This window comes from Aythya marila (genome assembly GCF_965140915.1).
Source record: "Aythya marila genome assembly, chromosome: Z".
In the NCBI taxonomy this organism is placed as follows: Eukaryota; Metazoa; Chordata; class Aves; order Anseriformes; family Anatidae; genus Aythya; species Aythya marila.
The window spans coordinates 85,639,603-85,665,875 of record NC_139080.1 but is presented as its reverse complement, the minus strand read 5'-3'; the positions used below and the strand labels follow the sequence as shown (position 1 = coordinate 85,665,875).

The following is a 26,273-nucleotide window of genomic DNA, read 5'->3' as shown; positions in this document are numbered from 1 at the left end:
TCTTTGATTCTAAATAATAAACATGACTTAAATGGGTTTTATTATGTAGATTAAGATTATTCTTTCCCTCTAGAAAATGGAATGAAGATTTGGGAGGTAAGAGGTTGAAACAGCAGGTGGTGTACGGACAAGCAAAGAGGTTGCTTTCTACAGTAAGCCAGATGTGGCTTTGGGAATGAAATAATCTTGGCAGAAACCCCACATGCAGGTATGTATTAACTTCAGGAAATTGATGTCTCAACATGTGCTATGAAGTGTTCCTTCAGAGGCAAACAGATCAGGTCACTTCAAATAGCAACAAATTTCCAGTTTCTAGCTCCCCTATTACGACTAAGGCCCCCAGATTTCATAACTGTCCATCTACTTTTTCAATGGACAGATTGATGTAGGTAGCTGGATTAATGTAACATAAATGTATTGCATGATTCATCTGCCCCCCTCTTCTCTCCAGACAGACAATTAACCAGAACAAAGCAGACCATTTATTTCCAACACCTATCCAGGCACCTGGTCAACAGTATTGAGCAAGATTGTACTTGTACCAGCATTTGCTATCAGATCACAGTACTTCTAAAGCCGTGAATCAAAGAAAGTTTTAATTTTTCATGTTTTGAAAAGTATCCCTGCTATGGTTCTTGAATTTCTGTACCAAAAGCAGCCAGTTCTCTAGCAACCCTTTGCCTTCCCATCCCATCCCATCCCATCCCATCTCATCCCATCTCAAGTTTTGGCCAAGATGTCAGTTTTATGGTATCTCCTGATGTTTCCAGATGAGACTATGACCATTCCTCACTCAGCACTGTATAAAATGCATACAAATCTGTACAGTGTGTACAGATGAGATACCAAAAGTAATTCGCCACACACAGCAGTGAAACACTGGTTAAAGCTTCTGCATTTTACCACTAACATTCCTTGATATTTGGGCTGACCTCCAATATTACAAGCATGAAGGTGAGATGCATGGTTTTGCAAGAGTTTTTTGTTTGTTTCTTTGTTTTGTTTTTGTTTAAAGAGCAGGAGAGGAAGGAGAAGGGATTGTTTGTTCATTCTGTTTACACTGCTATTTTAATTCTATTACCTTTGTTGCTGGTTTGGTTTCTTTCCATATTCGTGAGTTCAGTCTTTAAAAAGTGCCTATCATGGCAATATGCACTATAGGAACTAATTCAATCTAGATATCTCTACTAAAATGGTCTATTATTAACATGATTTCTTAGTTCAGCTTTGTCAGATCTCTCTCTGATATCCACTGTATTCCTTCTTTGAAGTGGGAACAACAGAAAAAATCTGGTATCGTGCTGTGCATTTTTAGGGATCTCATTTTTCCAACTTGAGTGCTGAAAGGTGCACTTAAACTACATAACAAAAAAGGTACATGTATTTGCTTTTCCACTTTATATGTACACAAATTGTTTAGATGACAGTTGTACAATTTTTTTTTTTTTAAAAAAAGTTATATAATACCCTGGAGCAGTCATCTGCTCTAACATGCATTATTTATTTAAAAATCATGTGTGTTGCTGAGGGATTGATAGTTTGGAGCAGAAAAAATATAGGCATACTAAGCACCTACTTGCAAAAATAAATCATGCGATCATGTATTAAGGTCTAATATTTCAAAATTCAAAGCACAATTAAATTGTTTGCACATGTAACAGTAGTGAAATAACTTTGTAAAGTTTACATCATAAGCCCATATATCTACAGAGTAAATAGCAGAACACGGGCCATAAAGTTCTGTCAATAGAGTTGCTTTCAATCTCTGTTTCATTCCACCAAAACTTTTCATATCAGTCTGGCATTTTTTTGAACAACTATATACAGGACCAAAGAACTAGGAGTGGGAACTTGAAATATAGATCATATATATTTAATCTTTACAACAAATGCAAAAGCAATAAGTGAAAAACAAAGACATAACAGACTGTAAAAACTCTCGAGAACATATAATGAAGAATGAGAGTGAATGTCATGACAGATTTATGTATGTTTGAGTTTCAGCAAAACTGCTGAAGACAAATTTGAGAGTATTTGTGTATCATATTTCTGGCACAATAGCAGGAACCAAAATAAATTATCCAGGAATAAGACATAAGAAACAGATTCAGGGTATAAACAACAAGCAGAATAAGAATTTTGAATTAAAGAAAGAGAACTTTCAGGCCAAAAGGAAGAGATGTTTTTCAGCACTCAAGAACAATGTTGGTTTTTCACGAGTTTTCAGTATTTCACAGTAATTTTTTTTTTAAGTTTCTAATTTAATTCTTGTGAAAAGTGTTTCTCAAAAGATAACACATCATATTTCTCAGGAAAATTAACATATTTTTATTTTTCATGAAATGCATTCTCTGTATTTATGTGCTGTGCAGGGTACACAAAAAGCCTATTCCATCGGTGTCAGGCCACAGGAATGAAGGAGCAGAAACTACAGAGGGAATTCTAAAGAGAGATTTTCTTTTCTTCCACTGTCTTGTCTCTTGGGCTTAGTTTCGGAAGGAATTATTGTGTCCCAGAAGACACAGGCTAACTCTCCCAGAACCATACATCCTAGAGCTTCCTATTCTTATACACAACTGCTAGATTACAAAGCCAGGCTTCATTTATTTATTTATTTTAATCTCTGGAAATGGCAGCTGTATTTGGTTTAAAAAATACTCATTTTTCCTATTACCAAAAAAAAAAAAAAAAAAGTGTGTTTTCCAGATCTGTACTCTGACAAGAGCTGGAAGGAAGTTGCTCAGTAGTGATTCCTCTTGTGCATATAAATTCCTCTCCCTCAAACAGTATGTTGTGATTTTAACAGTGTCTGCAACAATAGGTGATCAGTAGGACAGAGCAGAGGTATAATGTGATCCTCCTCTACCTTAGCACCCTTTACATCCTTGTGTCCCAGCAAATGATTCCTAAACTGGATCGCATTCTTCAGTTTCAGGATTCAGTACAAAGCTCAAGTGTACAAGCCACTTTTCGTTTATTATAAATGTAAATCAGACCAATGTAAAATAAAAGTGATCAGTCTTAACATACTTGGGTGCCCCTGTTGCTAACCAAGCTTGTGCAGTTTATAGTGCTCTTAACCTACAATTATCTCACAGAGGACTAAAGATGTTAATACTTCACATTATCAGATGCTGAAAGAAGAAATGTAGGTATGTCTGAGGAAACAGCTATGGTATTCTACCAGCACTGAACCACAGGAGCATTTAACAACTGCTTATGAAAGTTGCATTGCAGGATAGCTATTAAAGTCAGACATCCTACTTGCTACAATCATCTATCAGCTGCTTCTAAAATCCTGCCCACCTTCTGTGTGTCATCTGGAGGAGATAAAGTTTTAATTGTGAGCGGGTGGTATAAAAAAAATAGAAAAAAAGACAAGGCGCCTTCTGTCATTCCAAATTTCTTGTCCTATCTTGCTTTATGTTTCAGCATCTTTGTGCCAGTTGGAGTTTTGCAGGCTGCTTTTAAGAAGGCAAAAAATATAAATAAAATCAATAGAAACACATAAAGATCTAGGACGACAAAGAACATACCATAAAGAATGTATTGCAGAGAATGAGAAAAAAAAAATACTGCATTTTGCTGGTTTATCCCTTTTATGCTTTGACTTGTTTCATCTAAGTTTCAAATAATTCCTAGTTTCCTTGGTATCTATTATGAAATTCCCTCTTTGTCTGTTTAGTATGCATTTATATTTATCATCTTAAGAGCTTTTTCCCTGTTTCTACTAACCTACAGTACTGAACAATAGAAACTCATGTTTGGGGGTTCAAAGTGGTTTCATTCATAATATTTTCATTCAGCTTTTCCGTTCAATTTTTTGAGTTGATGAGACTTGACATTTTTTTTTCAGCCATTTGAAATAAGCCTTGTTAAAGCAGTATTTATGTTACTGTAATAAGAACTGTCTTCAGACCACGATCACTTGTCATAGACACTACAAATATTTGGTTCCCCTGGTGTGCTCCTCTTTAGATATGATGATGAAGTCTTAAAATAACTTCTCCCATGTTCATTGCAATTCTTTTGAGTTACATTTTTGCCTCAAAATTAAAGAAAAAAAAAAAAAAAAGGTATTTTCCTACTGACAGCACTGAAAATTTCATGCTCTGTCATGCAGACTGCAGCCCTCAGTGAGAACAGCTATTCCCATCTCTGCTGAAGACAGGCACTAGCAGAGACACTCACTGAGGTCGGTGCCTCCTTCACCAATCGTCTGGCCTGCTTGTCTCACTGTCCCAGGGCATCCCAGGCCCTTTGCTTTCAAGTCATTATTAGTTTAGTGGCTTTTCTCCAGTTCTTATTCCCAAGTTTGATTTTTTTCCCCTCTGTGCTGTTTTCAGTGCAGTGTCATTGCTAATTTCATATGACAAGCAATTTGACATGACAATTTTTTCCTCTTTGAAACTCCCTCACTTTCTTTCAAATTAAATTTCCTAATTGTTTCATGGGTAAGGAATAAAGCCTGTGTCCTATATTTTATTATTTTAGAGGGGAAAAACAAAGGCATGAAAACTGTAAGGACTCCTTTACAGATCAAATCCAGGTGAACATATATGATGGATGTCTAGCTCATACCAGAAAAAAAAAAAAAAAAAAAAAAAAAGAGAGAGAGAGAGAGAGAGAGAAATGCCTCTCTGCTGCAGATCTGTGACCATCTGCTAATAGATGGCTTAGCCATAATGGCAAATATAGAGAAATCAGGTCTCAAGAGGTCTTCAGGAAATCTTAATCTTAATAAAGAGACCCCTTTTCTCCTCATTTACCGTAACTAATGAGTTTATAGCAAAAGTGTACTGTTCTTTCAGTGACTGATTTTGCAGTTTATACTGTTAAATTTCCTCCCATTTCTCTCATTGTAGCCAAGAAGATCATTACTCATAATACCTTTCAACTTAGTGTCATCTGCAAATTGCATGGGTGCATAACAAATTCTGATCTCTATCTTATTAATGAGTATATTGCACATATTATGTCCAAAAACTTATCATGGTCCCTAAGGAGTGCTCCTACTCATTTATCTCCTACCTTATAACTGCCTTTCAGCTTAGGCTTCTCTTGTCTCCTTGTCAGCCATTACAATTCTGGTTATTCTGACTTATCATCACCCCCACCTTCAGTAATGTTCCCCATAGGGAATTGTATCAGGGGCTTGATGGGATTCATCCCAGGCTGCTGAAAGCACTGGCTGATGTCATCATGAGGCCTCTCTTCATTTTTTCAATGGTCTTGGGAATATGGAGAGGTCCCAGATAACTGGAAGCTGGCAAGTGTTGCCTCAGTTTTCCAGAAGGGCAAGAAAGAAGACCCTGGGAATAACAGACCTGTCAGTCTCAATTGGTAAAGTTATGGAGAAGTCTGTTCTGGGAGTTACTGAAAAATCTGAAAGACAATGCAGTCATTGGTCATAGCCAACACTGGTTCATGAGGGAAAACTTCTGCCTAAGTAACTTAATTTCCTTTTATGACTAGGTCACCCATCTAGTTGACCAAGGGAAGACAGTAGATGTCATCTGACAGTAGATGCAATCTTTTTGGATTTTAGCAAAGCTTTCAATACTGTTTCTCACAGTATTCTTCTGGACAAACAACACATAGCTAGACAAATACATAATATGGTGTGTGAACAATTGGCAGATGGGTCAGGATCACAGGATTATAGTAAATGGAATTACATCGGGCTAGCAGCCAGTCACTAGTGGGGTTCCACAGGGCTCCATTTTCTGGACCAGTTCGTTTCAGTGTTTTTATAAAAGATGAAGGACTTGATGAAAGGTTCACATGCATGCCAAATACGCTTTTGGATGATACTAAATTAGCATGAGCTGTTGAATCCCCAAAGAGTAAAGAGGCCTTGCAGAAAGATCTTGACAAATGAGAGGGCTGGCCAATCACCAACCACTTGAAATTTAAACAAGGTGCTGTATTCAGCACCTGAATCATGGCAACCCTGAATACATGTACAGGCTGGGTACAAGTGGATGGAGAGCAGCTTCATGGAAAGGGATCTGGGGATTCTGGTTGATGGTAAGTTAAACATTGAGTCAGCAGTGTGCCTTGGCAGCCAAATGGGCCAACCGCATCTTGAGGCACGTCAATCACAGTACTGCTGGCTGGTTGATGGAAGTGATGTCCTGCTCTGCTCTGCGCTGGTGTGGCCTCATCTCGAGTACTGGGTGCAGCTTTGGTTGCCACAATATATGAAGGACATAAAACTATTAGAGAGTGTCCAAAAGAGGACTATGAAGATGGTGAAGGGTCTAGAGGGCAAGATGTGAGGAGAGGCTGAAGTTCCTGGGTTTGCTTAGGCCAGAGCAGGCTGAGTTGAGAACTCATGGATGCCGGCAGCTCCCTCACGAGGGGAGCGGAGGGGCAGGTGCTGAGCTCTGCTCTCTGGGGACAGCAACAGGACCCAAGGGAACGGCATGGAGCAGGGACAGGGGAGGGTCAGGCTGGGGGTTAGGGAAAGGTGCTGCACCCAGAGGGTGGTTGGGCACTGGGACAGGCTGCCCAGGGCTGTGGTCAGGGCTGTGGTCAGGGCACTGAGCCTGATGGAGTTTGAGATGCATTTGTACAATATTCTTAGACATAGGCTATGAATTTTGGGTGGTGGTGTGTGGAGCCAGGAGTTGAACTTGCTGACCTTTGTGGTTCCCTTCCAACTTGTGATATTCTGTTATTTTGAGCCTACATTATGGTGCCTTTTGCATGGAGATGAGAATGATTTCTCTTATTCCTTTCCTGGGTGTTGGGGGGTCATTGAGGCACCCCGCTTTCCACCAGAATAAGAACAGCGCTGGGAGCAACCTGCATGACAAATGTGCCTTCTCCCACACAGACCTGGCCCAGTCCTAGCTCACAGGACTCTTGACCAGACCTGGAAGGCTTTTGGAGCAGAGCAAGGAAAACACCCTGACGGAAACAAACTAGAGACGGGTACTCTGGCTACACCCCAGCGAGCACGCCAGCGCTGCTCACGGCGCCCACCAGCATTTTGGGGCAAATTGTTAGACATTGGAACAGGCTGCCCAGGGAAGTGGTGGAGTCACCATCCCTGGAGGTCTTTAAAAGACGTTTAGATGTAGAGCTTAGGGATATGGTTTAGTGGAGGACTGTTAGTGTTAGGTCAGAGGTTGGACTCGATGATCTTGAGGTCTCTTCCAACCTAGAAATTCTGTGATTCTGTGAAATCTTGGGGCAAATCTGTGAGGAGGCAGCCCCGGGCACAGGGCACCAATATGCGCGTCATTACATGGACCTCAACGTTTTGTTATCAACCGACTCAGAATGCTTTTCGTCCGCCTTTATTTTCAGCTGCCCGCTTTGCTGCTTTTATTTCATTTTTATTTTCATTCCTCACTTTATCAACCCGAACGAACCTCCCCCTTCCCTCCTCCCCCCCCCCCCAACAACAACAACAACAACAACAGCGCTGCCGCCCCGCTTCCGGCTTCCCCGCCGCGCCTCCCCCCCTCCCCCCGCCACTCCCGCGCGCTGACGTCACGGCGGCGGACCCCGGAAGCGGAGCGGAGCGGAACGAGGCGGGGAGGGGGGGGGGAGGGAGAGGGGGTGGCGCAGGCCCCGCCCCGCCCCGCCCCGCGTGTCCGGGCGCAGGTACGTGCGGGACGGCGCCGCGCGGGGCGGGGGCGGCGGCGGCGGCGGCGGCAGCGGGGGGGGGGGGGGGGGCGCTAGGACCCGGCCCGGTCCAGGTCCCGGTCCCGGTCCCGGTCCCGGTCCCGCCCCCGCCCCGCACGGCCCCGAGAGGCCGCGCCGCCGAGATGGGGGCCGTGGGGGGCGGCTGGAGGGGTGCGGGTGTCCGTCTGTCCGTCTGTCCCGTGTGTCCGTCGGTCTGTCCGTCTGTCCGGCCCCGCTGCCCCAGTCCCGGTGCGGGAAGGGGGGGGGGCGGCAGGGCCCCATCCCTCGGTGCTGCCGTTTCCTGGCTGCGTTCTTGTTTTGCTATTATTTTATTTTATTTTATTTTATTTTATTTTATTTTATTGTCTGCGTTTTATTTGCTTGTTTCATGCATTTGATCATTTACTTGGTCATTTTATTTACCTTATTATTCGCTCCCTTTAATTAATTGTCCGCTTATTTTATTTTAATATTCAATTTATCTGCTCGTTTTATTTTATTTACGTCTTTATTTTCATTTTATTTACGTCTTTATTTTCATTTTATTTACGTTTTTATTTTCATTTTATTTATGTTTTTATTTTCACTTCGTTTACGTTTTTACTTTCATTTCATTTATGCTTTTATTTTATTTTATTTACGTTTTTACTTTCGTTTTATTTCATTTACGTTTTTATTTTCATTTCACGTACTCATTATTTTATTCACTTTCTTTACCCATTCTTTATAATTATCTTATTTGCTCGTTTACTTTATTTACCGACTCCACGTTAATTACTTTTTATTTCCTTTTACTACTTACATTATTCCCCCCAGCACACACCATCGCCATGGGTCCTCACATTCCCTTCGCCTTACTTATTTTACCACTTCACCCATTTATCACTTTACCCGCGTCTTCATTTTATCACTTCACCCACTTGGTTGCACCCCCTGGACGTGGTGTGAGCGCGGAGCTCCCTGTGCCAGGCAGGGGTCGGCTCCCCTCAGGTCGGAGCTGGCTGGGTGGCAGTGCCTCGTGGCACAGCAGCTTCTCAAAGCTTCACAAAACACGGGGCACGCCTGAGTCGCCCAGGCCTAGGCGCAGGGAGGTGACTTGTAAATGAGTGCTGGGTTTCAGCTTGGCAGGCAGGCCACTCGGAGCTTGTTCTTCTAAGCCACCAGTTGTTGCTCATCAGCCCTTCCTTTCAGCCCAGCCTGGTGGAGAAGCTTTGGCTTTTCCTCCAGTTCCCACAAAGTGCTGCCTGCCTTTGGGACGGTTCTGCTTTATCTCTGCTGTGGCTCGGGCCCAGCTGTGCAATCTCACGTTAGCAAATCTTCAAAAAAAAAAAAAAACACGTAAAATTATGGTATTTCTGCCCGGTGGTTTTTCACTGCAGCAGCAAGTTGCAGGGAGCAGGTAGGAGGCCTTGGGCATGGCTGCTGGCAAAAGCAGTGCTGGGAAAGCAGCAGCAGCTGCAAGGATGGCTGCCAGTCCTTGGGCGCACCTGGAAAGTGGTTTGGTGGCACGGCAGAGGGTACAATGGTGACGTTGTCTGCCCTCAAAGAAGCACAGGTAGCAAAAAGGCGTGTTTAGTAAGCACTGGCGTTGTCTTGGTGTTGTTAAAGGAGTTTGGCTGAAAGGGGGTGGCATCGTGTTGTGTGCCACCTGTGGTAAAGCTGCCTGGTGAGGGCAGTTTGGTTAGGGAGTGGCAGCTGGGTGTTAAAATGAGGCATTTCGTAATCGTGCAAGGAAAGGTAAAAGCACTGTTACATAGGGAGAGCTAAAACCTTAGTTTCTGAAGGCACGTAGAAGATGAGAGGGTATCGCCAAGTGATACTAACATAAAGTACCACAAGCACCTCTGTACGCGGCGCTCTGCATTTGGAAGTCAGCAGTTGTGAGTGTTTCACATTAAGCCATTTCACCTGCTTTCCCCCCAGACCGATTGCTTCCTGCTCATGGGACCGGTGGCCTCAGCAGGGCGGCTGGAGATGGAGCAGGGTGTCCCCGTGTGCCACCCACAGCTCTGTCTTATCCTGTGCCCTCCCCAGCCTTCGTGGTGGGCCAATGCCGGTGTAACATTTATAGTATTTTCAATGACCTGAGGCTTTTTGTCCCAGATAGTTTAGCTGATGCTGGCAGGTGAGGTGAAGACATCATCCGTCAGGCCTGGGGTGCAGGTGGACAGGGGCATCATCATTTTAGAAGCATGGTGCACACTTGGACTGCCTTACTGAAGGCACTGCTGGAGCTTTGTCAATGGTGTCTGTGCTTTCTTTCCCCCTGAAGACTCAGCTCTGACTTTGGAGGTTTTGTCCATTCCAGGCCCTATAGAAAAAGTTCTGCATGTGACTCTATTGCTGGTACTTTGAGTTTGACCCACTGTTCTTGTGGGGAACAGTGTGCTGTGGTGACTGAGGAGTTTTTCACATTTACAGTAGATTCCTGGAATTCTTTGAAGTAAAGCATACGTACAAAGAATGAATGCATATCTTCTTTTTAATTTTTTTCCACTCACTTACTGAAACAAATGAAAAATGAAAACATCTGCTTATGAAATTTGATGCTGCCCTATGAATTTTGTGTGTGTGTGTGAGTGTACCTCTTTGCAAGAGTGCATCTGTCTACTTGGTCTGCAGGTCAGCTTCACAGATTTGCACTGAGTGGAACTCTTGAAGTACAAGTTAAAGGCTGTTTTGTATGGATGTTGTTCAGTATTTTAAGCGTTGCAGTTAGAGTGTGCATCACATATATATGCTCATTTTATTGTTGAGTGGAAGACTGTGGGGTGAGGACTCTGATAAGTTAATATTTAGCTAATCACAGTGTCCCATCCACTCTTCTTGTAATGGGACTGAATTGTGGCGGACGGTGAAAAGACATGGCATTCAATTTTGTGCGATCCTTGACCTTTCTGCTCAGCTCACCGTCAGATAATTATTAGTGCCAGTTCTTGTCGTGGTTCTTGTTTTATGGCTGACTGCTCCTAGGAATTAGGCTGAGACCTCCAAGTCATTTCACTCCTGCTGTGCTCACACCAGAGGGTGCCCGGGGTGCGGTTTCGCAGCCCGTTCAGGGCAGGTTATGTCCCCTCTGCTGCTGGAAAGGGCAGCACTCCTTTCCGCCTGGTCCCTCGTGGTGGTCTGAGGGATCGTGAGCCAGGTCAGGAAACGCATCCAGCTAATGCACAGCTCCAGAAGTACAATGCTCCCTGCCCAGTCGCATCAGCCAGCTCGCAAGCACAGGTGAATGCCTTCAGAAGATGAAGGGTGTGGAAAAGGAGACACCGGGATGTGGAGAAGGCACAGACTGCCTCCCCTGAGGGTCAAGTCTCATATCAGGTGGGCTTCAGCTGATGGTGAACCTGCAGCCCGAGCTACCTTGTACTTGAGCTGACAGTGGATGATTCCACTGTTACCACTTTCCCGACCAGCCTGCTCTGGCGAGTTAATTGCTGACAATACCTCTGGTGAGGACAGTGTCCCACTCGAGGCCTGGTGCTGTCCTTACCTGTACCTAGCTGCTCTTACTCCCATTGTGCCCTGGGGAGGGTTTCAGCCATACCAACCTCCTGCCGATGGAGCTAGGACCCCAGCTGGTACTCTCTTGAGCTGGTATCCTAAAGAGACCCACATAGAGTTAGTCCAGCTGATTTTAGGTGTTTCTTCATTACAGCTGCTTTGGTTTCTAAGCCTCGTGGCTTCCCAATGCCTGGCAGAAACTGGAGGGGAGCAGTCTGTGTCCAGCCTGCTGTGTAGACATTGGAGTGTTGCAAGTACTGATCTTTAATACTTACACGAAAAAGGTATTGTTTTGAAAGCTGTGGTATTAGCTGAATCAATATGTTTAGTACCGGACTAAATTTACAAAACTTTACTGTAAGCAAATAGGTTTGTTTTCTCAGGCTGGTAAAGGGAAAAAAAAAAATCTTTATCACATGCCTAGAGGGAGACATGCTGCTTCAAATCGACGTTGCCTGTGCACACTGTCAGTCGGACTGCAGCGAGCAATTCTGGTGCTGATGGCAAGCAGGTCAGTACCTGAAGCACCAGTGATACCGAGTGTTCAAGTGTTTCTGTTTTGTGATGCTAGTGTGTTCCAGGTTAGACTTATCACATTACACTGTTCAGTTTTTTGCATTTTTTTTTGTCGTTATCAGTTGTTCATAAGGAGGTTTGCCTGTTTACTGCCAATTTCAGGTCAAGGTTTGAGCTAAAAAGTTTGCAGAGAGGGGCAAACTGAAAAAAAGTTTTGGACTGTTTTGAAAAAGTTCTTGATTATTGTACCTATCCCTAGGCATCTCCGAGACGTAGATAAGAAATATGAAATTTAATAGGAAGATAGCTTTGGAAATTGTGAGCTATTTCCCAAGGCAGCTCGTCTCTATTTGTCTGAATTATAAGATGCATAAAGTTGCCATTTTCCATTTGCAATTAAATCTTTTAAGATATTTGTTTTGAATTCTCCGGCCGTTTCAGCTGCTGTGTGCATACATACCTGGTCTGCTGGCCTTCACCGCATCAGCTTCACACAGCACATGTGGTGAGGGCTGCTGGTGGGACGCAGGAAACACGGGTTCTGCTTTTCTTCATCATCCCTTAGCTGGAGTGCGTTGTGCTGGGGGGAGGCACTCGTTGTGGACCTCGCTGTTTTGCCTCTGCTACATGCTGGGAGTTATCAGTTGTGTTGTACTTAGCAGCTGTTGTGTACCCTCTGTGCTTGAAGGAAAACTGTCCTGTTTGTTTTTTGGTCTTTTTTTTTTTTTTTTTCTTCTTCTAGTAATAACTACTTCTCTGAGAAGATGGACAAGTTGATTCTGATTGATCATGTCAGTACGCCAAGCTGACTGTTATGTCAGAGACAAAGTCCAACAGATAATGCAGTGGTTGTGGTTTCTTTTAAAGTCCTGCATGGCTGGCTTCATAAAGCCTTGAAAACCACTTTTGAGTGAATGCCGTATTTATGCATTATCATATATTCTGTGCTCTAAATCTCCTTGTTTAACTGAGTTACTGGGAACTGTGTATACATATCATGGCAACTTCCAACCTGTAACACCGGATCAATGTAGCTGTCCACGTCCAAGACAGTGAGGAATACTTCAGAGTAAGCAGAATTATCAAAATCAGCAAATACTGCAAACTCATTTGATACATAGTAGTCAATGAGTCAAAAGTTAAGGTAGGCTTCTTGATACTTTACTTCAAATGTTTGCATTTTGGAACACCAGAGTGTGAAATTTACAAGGAAATTTACAACTTTGCTTGTCAAAGTGATGGAGCCCCTCTTTTGCTTTGCCTGCCTGTGTTCCTTTCCTGTCCTTGTTGGCAAATCAGGCTGGTAAAAGTTCTCAGGCAGCAGCTGTGTGCTCCTGCCTTGTTCCATCCTGTCGCCTCAGTTGTACCAGGTAATGAACCAACTCTGGGAATTGGTAAATTAAAACATACTGCTAAAAATAAATACACTGCAGTGCACAGGCTCACCATGCATTGCTGCCAGCGGTTCTGTCAGCACAGCTGAGGGGGTGGCATGGGTAGGGGCTGGGACCACTTGAGTCATTTTGCAAAACGGTGTTTGGGAATATGTGTCCTTTGATTCCAAGACCTAGGGGCAGGAACTGTCTTTGTTCTGTATTTGTTCTCTGTGACACGGTGGAGTACTTGTTATCTGTCTGGATGAAGCTGAGCACTGCTTTCCCTTGGGTTGGGTTTAACATCTCCCAGCGTATGAAATTGTCCTCAATTTCTAGAAATTTCAAGCACGTTCTGATAGTGGCAGCACGAGACCTCCAGGTTAGCTCATTTGGCCTCATGTCCACCGTGATAATGAAACTTTTTTTCCAGCAAGATGCAGTAGATGCCTAACGACCATGCTAAGTGAGGTTTCGTGTCTGTAGTGAACCCCGGCCAGTGTCCTCACTTGTACTTTATTTCTTAAGACGTAATTTTCAGTTGTCAGTGACTCAGAAGCAGACAGTGACGTTTTTGGCATGCAGTGCCATATGATCTCCATTTCTGCTCTTACTAAATAGGTTATATGTCGTGGTTCCTAGCATTACATTCATGTGAATCATCCCACTAGCTTTGCAAATATCAGATAGGTTGAATGTAAGTTCCTGAAGGAGCGCTTTAAGTTCTCGTTCACTATTTTCCCAACATCATTCTGTGGGCAATTTTATATATTTTTTTTTGACTTTTCATACTTTGTTCTGGTAGTCAAAAAAAAATGACAATAAATCCCTAAGGAGCAGCTAACTGTGAGAGGACCGCACCAAAATAACAAGAAGTTTGAGCCTGTGTGGGGCAGTTGGTCTGGGGCAGGGAGCCTGGGAAGGATGGGATTATGTTGAGATGGGAAATCCATTTCCTTAATGACACCAACCCATACCTGCATTTTCCTGGTGTGAGAGAGAAAATGCTGGTGCGTTTCTACCAGAGAGAAACTGGAGTTTTCAAAGATAATAGTGCATTCCTGTGAGGAGCTCAGATTTTGCCATCCGTGTGCGTGGAGGGTCCTTAGGGGCTTTAATCACTCCCATGCCCGTTCTGTAATGGCAGCGTGAAGGGAGCCGGTGATGAGTGGGCAGGAGGAGGTCTGGAAGGGGTTGTGGAATTGGCCATCCTCTTGTTTAAGCTCTTGCACTGGAAGGGCAAACAAGGACAGTTCAGGAAGGAAGGGAGAGGAGCGCTGCTAGGAGCGTGCAGGGTGAAACGAGGCCAAGTGGGACTCGGAGACTGTGCGAGAAATGGGAGGGAGTGATTGAGAGGCACTTAAATACGGGGGAGGAAGAACTTAGGTTAGGAGAAACATTAAGGTCATGCTTGCAGCTCAAGAGAGGAAGGTCAAACAAAAAAAAAATGAATAGCTGCTTTCTAAATGAACACCTTCGTTCCAGGCACAGACAAAGGGAGAAGTGCAGTGGAAAAAAACAAATGTGATTATGCCTTCACTTTGCTAATGACTTGGATGATGATGGCATAGAGAGTAACTTTATTAATTTTACAGAGAGTACCAGGCTGGGAGAGGATTCAAGTTCCGTGAAAAGTAACTTTAGAATTTAAAATGGCTTAGAAAAAAAGCAGAGAAACAACATGAAAGAAATGATGCGGTTTGAAAGGACAAATGCAAAGGACTGTGCTTAGGCTAGATAGTTCCCCACATAAACATAAAATAGCAGTAATTACAGAAAAAATAATTCCAGATTTCTAGGTGAATCATAGCCTGAATGTGAGTCAGTAACATTGTGCTGTTGCAAGGAGGGTAATCATTTTTCTGGGATATATAGTCAGAAGGGATGTTTAAAACTGCTATGTGGTAATTTCATTCTGCACGTTGCTTGGGCATGGCCAGTTTGGGCCCTCCCGTTTCAGAAACACTTCGGGCCACGGGAGGTTATTTCAGGGGAAAGCAGCAATTATTTTTCAGGCTAGAGGAGGCTGAGAAAGACACAACAGCTGTCTCCAGGTATGGGAGGGGTTGCTAGAAAGAGGAAGGACATAAACTTCTGAACTGCCTATAGGCCTAGAAGTAAAGGTCTGTGACAAAAGCCGTGTGAGTTTGGAAGAATCCTCACCTGCAAAGGATAGTTTGGCATCAGGGTAGATTTCTGTGTAAAGCCAAAACACTGCTGCTGTGTCAAACACAGCAGTTTAATGGCAATCACTAAGGCTGGGGATGTGGTTTCTCTGTAGGTGCTGGGAATTGCGTGCTGACACCCAGCATGCAAGGCAAGGGGATCTTAAACTTCCTTGGCAGAGGTCCCCTTGCCTCCCAGTCATCAGCCTTCAGGCACAGCAGGGGGAGCAGAGCAAAAGGCAGGAGGTCTGGCAGGTTCTGTGTTTGTCTGTCGAGGCTCAGGATGAGGTTCAGGCATGAGCTTAACCAGCAACACGAATGTAACTTCAGGAAAGCTCTGGGGTATTCGTCATGTGTATTTTTAAAAGGAATTTAGGTAAGGCCATGCTGGACGTCTGATTAGGTGTAGATGATGCTGACTTAGAGAAGTAGGAGAGAATGGGACCCCTTTCCTATTTTGACTTTCTCCACGTTGTTTTTTGTATAATACTGGAGTTTAGTGCATGGGAGCTTAACTAAGTGTGGGTAAACAACCTTAATTTTGATATTTCCCAATACCTGGGGAGTTGTCAGTGTCTTTGAGTAGTGGAGGCGTATACACTTATGCTATCAGATGTGGAAAGACAATATGGACCTTTTTTAAGGCTCTGTGCATCTACAAGGTGATTTTAACCAGCTGGAAGGTGTTTTAATGCACTTAGGAGAATGATTGCCAACAGAATGAGTAATATCCAGCATTGTCAGCTTTCACAGATTTGTCATGGCTGTGGCCCTGGTGGTTTTGACAGTTTCTTGATGATAAATTTTGTCTGTTTCACAGAAATTGAAGAATCGGAATCAGAAATAAATGCTTAGGAACACAAAAGTGGAACCCCTGAGACCAAAAGCTCTGATTCTTGCTCTTGCACAGGCTGCTTGTAATGATTTTCTCATCCCTTGTTAAAGGCTGTTCATTGCTGTTGTGGGAGGTAACTAACATACGTATGTGTAAACACATACACACACATACTTTTTGCACAAACTTTTGCACTTTTTCATTTATTGTGCGCTTAGGTACCCAGACAGACCCCTTCTTCCTCACCCTATGCCCCAACTCATCTCTTCTCCAGGCCGAACAGTCCCAGCTCTTGCTGCCTCTTCCCAGCTGTCAGATGCTCCACGCTCCTCCTCACCTCTGTCACCTTTCACCGGACCCACTGCAGGATGGCCGTGCCTGTCTCGTGCTGGGGAGCCCAGAGCTGGACGCAGCACTCCAGGTGCATCTCAGCAGAGCTGAGCAGAGCAGGACCACCTCCCCTGTCTGCTAGCAGTGCCTTCCCTGAAGCAGCCCAGGGCGATGCTGCCAGGATCTCATTAAGTTATTTGTTTCTTCAGGCCTCATGTCATGCTTGAGCAACATCAGATGTAAAGGCTAGAATTTCTCCCCTGCACCCTTCTAAATTGTGGAATTTCGCCTTTCCAACTTAGAAAAGCCTGAAGCAATACTAGCTGTATTTTTGAAGCTTCAGAGACAGCTACCCAAAAGCTCTACCTGTTGGAGTGAAGACATTTGCTTCCAAAGACCCTTGCAAGATTGAGAAATATTTTAAAGTTGGGCCATTTTTGATGTAGGCTTATTTAAGCAGTTGCTTTCCACTTCGTTTGATGTTTAGAAGGAATTCTTGTGGTAGTGAAATATCTGGCTAGTTAAGATGTATTTTACCAGGAATATAAAAATAATATTTGTCTCCTTGTTGTGGTGTAACCCAGCAGGCAGCTCAGCACCATGCAGCTGTTGGCTCGCCCCCCACCTCCCAGTGTGACGGGGGAGAGAATTGTGAGGGGGAAAAAAGGTAAAAATCATGGGTTGAGATAAAGACAGCTTAACAGGACAGAAAAGGCAGGGAAATGATAATAATAGCAACAGAATGTACAAAGCAAGTGATGCACTGTGCAACTCCATCATCTGACCGATGCCCAGGCAGACTCTGAGCAGCAGCAGCCCCCTGGCCAGCCCCCACATATAATTGTCCCTCATGATGCCCCATGGTATGGGACATCTCTCTGGCAGCTGGGGGAAGCTGTCCTGGCTCTGTCCCCCCTCAGCTCCTCGCTGGCAGGGCAGCATGAGAAGTTGGGAAGTCCTTGTCTTAGTGCAAGCACTGCTCTGCAACAGTTACAGATCGGTGTGTTATCAGCATTGTTCTCATCCTGAATCCAAAACACTGCACCATACCAGCTGTCACGAGGAAAATCAACTCTGTCCTAGGTAAAACCACAACCCTGCTGTATTGAGATTGGTTTTACACCACTGGAGTTATAATTTCAAATCAGTTTGGAAGAGGAGTTTGTAAGTTTTTTACATGCTTTTAAAGTTCTGATCTGTCCTCTGTCCCTTCCCCACTCTTTTTTGATATTTATCAGGTATTTTGTGTTACCTTCCAGGTTTGTTCCAAGTAAACTTAATTTAGATAAAGAAAACGTGTCTTCTGTCTAGCATTGCTGATCTCGTACTAACTAACTCATTTTTATTGTAAAATTACTTTTCATCTGCTTTCCTTAGTTTTCTTTTTTCTTTTTGGATCCTTTTTCATATTTGGAGTAAAATTTTGCTACAAAGCGTGTAAAGTCTGAAAATTTAGTTGTCTCTAAGATTTTGTTTCTTTTTCCCCCCCTTCCCCAACACAAGGAATTTAGACAAGGTTTTTGCCTCTAGATTGATTATCTCGTATGTCCACGTGGCTGCAACTGGATTGTTTTTTCTGCTTTCACTTAAGGATAGATTAAAAAAATAAAAGATTAGAGGTATGATGGTTACATTATTACTTCATTCTTGCAACCTGTTTGTTGTGCTATGAGTTTTCCTTACAGATTTGAATAGCCCTGTGCTTACACCACTAACCTGGCCTCAATGCTCTGTTTAGTTTTTACTTCATTTTTAAATGAAATCTTGCTTACATAAAAATACTTTCAAAGGTAATACTATTCTAATATCCAGCAGATTTTGTTGAAATTCGTGAGTTGTGAGAAAGTGTTTGTATTGTCTGTAATGTGATTGTTCCAGAAGTCTCTTATTTTGTTGTACTGGATAAGGCTGGTGCTGTTCTGTGTTTTTCCATTTGTCACACCATATAAGGTATTTCTGTCTCTTGCATTAATTTCCATGTAGTCTTGGGAAGCAATGTGGTCAGCTGCTATTGAGGTGAATGTAAAAATAAGTATATTAACACACACAGGCTTGAGTACATGGTTTGTTTTTTTATGATTTTTTTTATTTTTTTTTTAGGTTTAGGTTTTCTCACTCTGATTTTAAGGTGACATAAAGGTAGAATAATGCAATGGATTGATCACCCTTGTCCTGTAATTAATGTATTTTATCAATAAGCTTTGTTGTAGCTGTTACATTTTTCAGCTACCATGGTATTCAAATCAATAAGTTGTATTTGACAGCGGTATTCCTTCTGAAAATGCATCTAATCGCAGTCAGTTAAGCATTGAAGAGTCCTCTACTTACTGTGACACTTCGTTTTCTTGGTTAGTTATTGTAATTTGTGAGAGCGATTATTTATTAAGTTGACCCAAAGAATGATGAAGGAGGTGTTAAAGGAATTCCTTTCTCCGTTGTTACTCATTTTAAATACTACTTGTTATGATAAAGAAATCCCAGAAGATGATAAAAGTGCTGATGGTATGTCAGTACTTGAGAGAAGAGGGTGGGTCAATACAGATAATAATAGACCATGCTGTCACAACGTAGGTAAAATAATGGAATACTAATGGAAAATTGTATTAATAAATAATTAACTGACAGAGTGAACTCTTTGTTGACTCAGATTATGAATTTGCTTGATTGCAGTTACTGTTCCAGTATTATAGATTTAATGTTATGTAAACTGACTACTGTAAAATAAATCTACTTCAAGACTCTGCTTAGTGTAAATAAAATAGGTAGTTCATGAGGTACTTAATCCCTTCCTGAAAAAGTAACAGTCTTCAGGAGTTGTGGTCTTCAGTAAATACTGCATAGGAATATTTAGGAATTCGCTAAGTATTCTTGGGAGATAACATTAAATCAGCACTAGCAAAATGCTTCCAACCCAAGACAGGTTAAATGTTAAATAGAAAAGAATTCTTTTGGCATTATCCCAGTTATTTGGTAAGTTAGGTCTGCAGTCTGAAGAAAAAAAAAAAAAAGGCAAGTCAGATTGTAAGACAAAGAAATCAGGAGAAACGAGAAGCTACCACCCTAGCAGTGTTCGTGCTACGGAGTTTGGCTTGAAACACTGGAGCTGTGGAAAGAAATTACTTTGAGTTAGAATAAAAGTTTCATAGAAGACTCCTAAACTTGCATCTAGTCAAGGGGAAAATTAAGAGAGGGAAACCTTAACAGACAGAGACATAGGGACTAGTGACTGAACCCAGAGTAACTGAGACTGGAAACAAAATCTGAAAGATGTGACTAACCTTTGAAACTATCACTGGAAGCTGTGGGATCTTCAGCACTGAATAAATTAAAATTGAGACTGAATGCCTTTCTGAAGGCATGCTGTAGTTAAATACAAGTGGTTGGTCTGAGGGTTTGATAGCTGTAGGAGGGCAAGGCCCATGGTTACCAGGATGCAATCCTGGCCTGAAGCTCTGGGCCTTCCAAGCAAGAACTCTGAATTTCTAGTGATGGTTTTTGTCAAAATGCGTTGTATCCCTGGTCCTGCTCATCTGCTGCTTCTGTCTGCACACCTTTGAGTGTGGTAGACCTTGGTTGAGTTCAGCTAAATCTTTCTGCAGCCACAAACACTCAGGTAGGCCTCCAAAGGAGGGCTTTGACTGGTTGGAGATGTTGTTTTTTCCACAAAATACACAAATACTTTTATGAGGCTGGTTTGGAGAAGTTGGTGAAGTTTCTTTAGCTCCTGTGTGGGATGGTTACTGTTAAGTCAAGAACTGCCTAAGAGATAAACCCATGAAGGTGTGCACTGAGAAAGGTGTGAACCGCAAATAGATGTGCGGGCTGGCCGGGATGTAGCCCTGCCGAAAAGGAGCTGGAGGTCCTGTTGGACAGCAGCCTGAAGAGGCAAACTTTTTATAAGGATGCAGGGTGAGATGGGAAATTTCATCGGGGTATAAGGAAAAGAAAATGTGCTAAAAACTCTGAGCATGGAAATAAGTTCCCAGGAGGAGTGGTGGAGTCTCCCTGACTGGAAATACTGAAGGCTGGTCATGGCAGTACCCCGGGTTACCTAATGAATAGGCCCAGCTTGCAGCAGAAGGCTGGACCAGATGACCTCCAGACATCTTTTCCAGCCTAGACTGCTCTGCGATGCCGTGGCAGCAGTCTCTGCTCTGGGCAGGGTTGGGGGTAAGGCAGTAGCAGAGCTCTCTAGAGTTGTCTGATTCTAATTACTGAATTGAGCAATTAGTGGAACCTTTTTGTGAATGTTTCTGAAATTCACACAGAAGAAATGTTTACTTTTTTTTTTTTTTTAATATATATCTTGGTCCTTTTTATTATTTTGGAATAAAATGGAAGAGAAAATTTATTGATGTATAAACAGTCATCAGAGTGGTAGTCACAATTTTGAGTTGGAGGTCTTAAATTATGAGCTAAAAGAGTAATGAATTTATGTTACTCACATTGTTTTTATACACTATAATGTAGTGTTGCTTTGCAGAACCAGATTTGTGGACTGCGTGTGTTTTGCAAGGCTATCTGAGTTGCTTGTCAGATAGTTGAAGCAGTACTGCTGGGTTTGGTTGGGCAGATAACGTGCTGCCTCTAAAGCAGAGGGGCAGACCAAAGAAATTTGAGATGCTGTAATCGTAAAGCTGAGAGAAATGATAAAATTGAGAAAGGTGTCTCATAATGGGGGATGCAGTGGGCAGAGCTGTAGGGCAGATCTATTGAGGCAGACACTGCTGCAAAAAAGGTATGTATGCTATGGAAATTTGGGGTATTGACGTTTGATTTCGATGATAAACTGATGTCTTCAGTAGCCCCACGCACTCATTTCAGTTGTGTGTGATCTGATCCTGAATAGCTTCCATCTCTGTTAGGTATTTCTGTGTCATCAGAGCACCTGCGTTATATGCAGAGGAGTCAGACTGGGTGGTGATATTCATTCTTTTCATGTACACGTTCTGGTAGGAGTTGGAGGAAAGAAGTATTTCACAGAAAGGAAGGTGCACCTCTCACCTTTCCTTAGCCTCTTTTTGTGCACCTCCTCAGCATGGAGTCTTGAGTAGGATTAAAAATACTTTGCTGTGTGCTAGGATCTGGACTACAGTCAGTTCTGTATTCATTGCATTTTCAGCCTCTCAGCCTGTCATCTTTTCAGGAGTCTTCAATTAATGGCAGGCAGCACTTCTGAAAGTCAAGATATTACTTAAGAGCAAAGGGAGAGAGAAGAAAAAAAAAAGTGGTTTTAAAGTACTAGACACATATGCGTATGTCTAGGCAGCTTTTCATGGTAGCCAAAACAGAAATCATTTCCCATTAATTTTCCAGTCTCTCTCTCTTCATCTGTGGCTATCTTGCAAATTACTTTGGTGTCTCTATTAAGAGTCTTTGAGTTTTCCTGTGTTTGGAGGCCTTTTCCTCTCCCAGCTGACCCATGGGATTGCTTGAGAGAAGCTGACATTAGAAGAAAAGATTAAAAATTCTGACTTTGTCCTGTAACTACTTAATATGTACAGAGATGAGGCTATTGAAAGTCAGTGTTCTCCACCCCATCTTTCAAGCCAGAATCCTGTTAAAACCAACAGTCTAGTGCAATCATCTTAAAAATTCATCCAAACGTGTTTTTTTTAATAAACTATCACAGGGCAATTATGAAGTAATATTGTGCCAATATTACTTATCCTTGCAATGTACACTGTGAGAAAATAAGATTCTGTAATTAAAGACCATTTCACACACAAATGTTTGCCAGATTAGTGTTTCTTCGATGATTCTTTTTGTCCTCGTCACTTGATAAGTAGCCCTGTGCAACAGTGGAGCAACACAATATGAATCTTTTACCGAATATAACATTATTACATATAATGTAGGCTTTTTTTTCAGGTTTTAATTGAAAGATATTAGTTTTTCATAAACTTTTGTTTCCTTGAATTTTCCCTGTCATCTGCTGTGTATGGAGGATTCTTAGTGGCATTTCTGAGGAAGATGATGGTGAAAGATGCAGTGAAATTAATGCCCTACTCATTGTGGGTGCTGAGCTTGGAAATCCTGCAGAAGTTTCTACTGAGTTCTTAAAATGAGAATCCAGCAGATCAGAGTACTGAGTATTGAAGCAAATTACTCAGGTTGAATGCCCTGAAAATGGAAAAAGTGCAAACCAGGTTACCTGAGAACGTTTTGTTTTATAGGAATCAAGTAAATCTCATAAGAACACCTGCAAATTCATCCTCTGAGCAGGGTTCTCCTCTGCAACATTCTCCTGCCTTCACGGCAGGATTTTTTTTTCTGTCCCCAGAGTTACTTGCCTGAATGACTGCGTACTACCCATCTGCCTCACCACAGGAGGTAGGGTTCTCCATGCACTTAATGTATTGATATTACACATTCTTGAGAGACTATTGCATTAACCATGTTGCTGCTGCAGAAGAGTTCATCATTTTGAATCTTCTCATTTGGTTGGTAAGGCCATCAGGTACACCTCTCAGAGGCTGTGCTGAGGTTGTGCTGCCTGCTTTTGTATTCTTATAGCATGTTTGTTATTTGATCATGTCTACAGGCATATATTTATGAAGGTCATTTCCGGCATTTCAAGTCTGTTAAGCTACAACAATTAAAATTTCAGTATGTGGGATTGTGTTGACTCTGCCCTGTGTAAACAACCGAGTTGCTGATGAGGTGGGGGCACTAATGAATACAGCACACAGTCCTCTGCTCTTCGAGCTTAAGGGGTAAATAACATTAGAAGGTAGCTGCTGTGCAAATAAATCAACTGTTCTTGCAGGCTGTGGTCTTGTACTTTATCAGCAAGTTCCACCACTGTTTGGTACAGTGCAAAGATGTACTGAGATTTGGGGATTTTGGGACCCTTGCCAATTTCTGTGTACTCCAGGGCTAAAAGATCCTGCTCTCCCAGTGTTTGTTACACGCCTCCCGTGTGCCTTCCCTCTGTCTTTTTGCAGCTATATGGAGCATGCTGTAGGCAAATAGGTACATTTTTCTGGAAATTCTGATAAGTCTTAATAAGTCTGTAATAAATGTGTGCAAAAAGCAGTTTTTACTTCAGCAGATCAGGGCAAGCTCAAAGGGGAACAGGAAGAGGCACATGCTGCATGATAAGCTGATCCTCTGGCAAAGTTTCTGATCTCTGCAGCATGGAGATGTTAGAGCTGCTCATTAACAGCAGAACTGCATGGAAGATCCTACCTGTGAACCTTCTTTGTGTACTAGATATAGACATTTTAGCCGAACTTACTCAAAACAGACTGAAAATAGTTGTCTTTCACAGCTGAAGGTTGGTAAGCCTAAGTGTAACCAAATAAGATCTTTAATAATCAAGGAAAGTGGAACATAACCTTACCTGAAGCAGTTGTTACTGATGTTATCTGTAGTGTCCTAAAGGTAGGAATAGATAAAATATAGTTAGACAAAACCAAACCAAACAAAAAAAATCAACCAACCAAATAAACAACAACAACAAAATGTTATGTTTCTTGTGCTTTATGTGAGCCAATGCAGAAAATGGTCTAACAGCCAAAACTGTATCCCAGTCATGTATCTGAAGACTAGCTCTAGGTCATCAGGCACATTGCACAAGCCTCATGCACGCTTGTCCCTAGCATGCTCGGTATGTCAGTTTACAAAGAAGTAGACTGTAATTCAACTGTATTTTAATTAAGCATTGTAACCACAGCATTCTGATGACTCATGTATGGATTATATCCAGGTAAAAGTGATGGAGTTGTTTGCTTGAAAATACCTGTGTACTTTCTTCTACGTTGCACTTGTGGTGGGTTAGCATTACATCTTTTTACGGGCTTTGTTTGGAATTTTTGTACCAGATAACGTTGACTTAATTTCGGTTGTTGCTAATGTATATAGCAAAATCATATACTAATTTTTTTTTTTTTGCCACATTTCTAGTTGGATTTGCATAATGAGGAATAATTAAAGCCTGTAAAAATCTGTGTATGCGTGCACTTGTTTCAGAGTCAGAATATACAATAGGGTGTCTACTTTAATTTAAAGACTAACACTATCAAGCCCTATCAAGGTCCAGATCAGCTCCGTAGTCCAAACTTCCAGTACCACTTTACAAACAAGAACATGAAATCTGTATGCCTACTATCTTAAGTGTGCAGATGTCTGTGTTTTTTTTGGTTTTAAATATTTGACGATTTGATTGTGAATCCACCAGTCCAGGTGTTTTCAAAAGGGTCTGGTGAAAATGGAGCATTGTGAAGCAGTGATATTTCTGATGACAAAATTATTGGGCACTGAGGTTGAAGCAATGCAGAATACACATAGTATATGTAGTGATAGAATATTTGAAGTTTGCATGGGAAACCAAGATACATACAAATTAATGTAATTTCCCTTACAAATAAACTTATTTAAGTATTCCTTGGATGAAATGGTAATATTTTTTTTAAGATGTGTGCTTGGCATAGTTACTGGAACAAACAACCAAAGAAGAAATGTTTTATAAAGAATCTTTGAGTAATTGCAAAGAAGAACATTCAAAATGATCTGTGTTTATTATGGGGAAAGTGATGAAGGACATTTGTGAATTATGTGGAGTGCTGAATGTATGGAGTTCAAGATTCCTGGAGTAAACTGCAATTCCTGCTTTTGCCTGTAAGCAAGTATTCAGGGAGATTTGTGTGTGCAGACATTCCCAGTGTTTGTTTCTGGACCATCAGACTCCATTCAATATCTGTTTGTAAAAGAAAGGAACTCCAACCCTCTCATCTAATTTCTTCTGTTTCTCGTTTAGCAAATATCAGCAAGGGTTTTAGCAGAGTGCTGTGTTCACACAAACAATACATAAAATACTGTGTGCCTGTTTCATCCTCATTCTAATATCAAGTCCTCCCTCCAGTGGCTGCTGTAACAGTTTTTTACATTGTCAAAAAGAACTGGAAATTCTGTCTCAGAGCTAAATTCAGATTTAATTATTTATTTATATTTGATGCTGCTACCTTTGTGAATGAACCTCTGTTACCAATTCTTTCCTCAGTGGCTAGGTCTGGGTCAGTTAAAGGAACCCGGGTACACATTCTAGGGGCAAAAATGCCAGAAACTGTTGGTCATTACATTGATTTATCTGATTTGGAAAAGGGGATTATTTTATCAAACAGTAAATCTGTTCCGATAAATTTTGTATTTTTCACCTTGGGTAATAGGAAATCTTCGAGCACCTGTATGTCATTTGTAGCTGCATTAACTTAACTGTATTCAGTTGTGAATTTTCAGATTTTTTGTAGGGAAGATGACCTGATTTGTCTAACAAGAACAATTTTGATCTGGCCTATCAGAAATCACTATGATTGTCACTCTCTATCACTTCTAATAATTTTAACTTAAGTGGGTTTGTTTGTTTTCTAAGGTGATTAGGTAGAATGTACATGTTTTTATGCTGGAAACATACAAACTGATGATGGGCAAGATTTTCTAGTGGTGGTCTGTCAGTGAACTATATGGAAGCATCCAGGAAAAATCTTTCATAAAATCCATGTGTGAATCAGCGTTTGAGTCATTTTAATATTTTCATTGAGTATGCTTTATGCCAGTAAAAAGATTTTTTTTCTTATTTATATTGATTAATTCTTTCATTGGGGCTAATGTGATTAAAGTGTTAGCGAAAAAGAAGTCCATATTACCTGAATCGTGCTGAGTTGCATCATTAATTTAAAAAGTGTGTGGTCTAAGTAAAGGTTCCATGGTGGAGTTGTGCTTAAGAGACTTTTGACAGTGTGCTGTCATTTTGCAGCACCTTAGTCTGAACCACCTTCTGCAAAGTAAGGTGTCGAAGTCAACCCTAGCCCAAACTTATAGAATGTAGAAGACAGTTACCTGTCTTGAACCACAAAAGAAATAATAATAATGATAAAAATAATATATAAAAAAAATATCTCCTTAGTTAGT

General features: G+C 41.9%; 1 protein-coding gene across 4 annotated transcripts in view; it reads left to right on the top strand.

The window, feature by feature from the left end:
• Positions 1-7,535: 7,535 nt before the first annotated feature.
• Positions 7,536-26,273, top strand: part of ARB2A (ARB2 cotranscriptional regulator A) — a 253,767-nt gene continuing 235,029 nt past the window's right edge. The window contains exon 1 of one of the 4 annotated variants that reach the window (XM_082783044.1): positions 7,536-7,617. The gene's annotated coding sequence lies outside the window, so the exon portion shown is untranslated. The remainder of the gene's footprint in view (positions 7,618-26,273) is intronic. The other 3 variants (XM_082783045.1, XM_082783042.1, XM_082783043.1) reach the window with 3 other exon arrangements.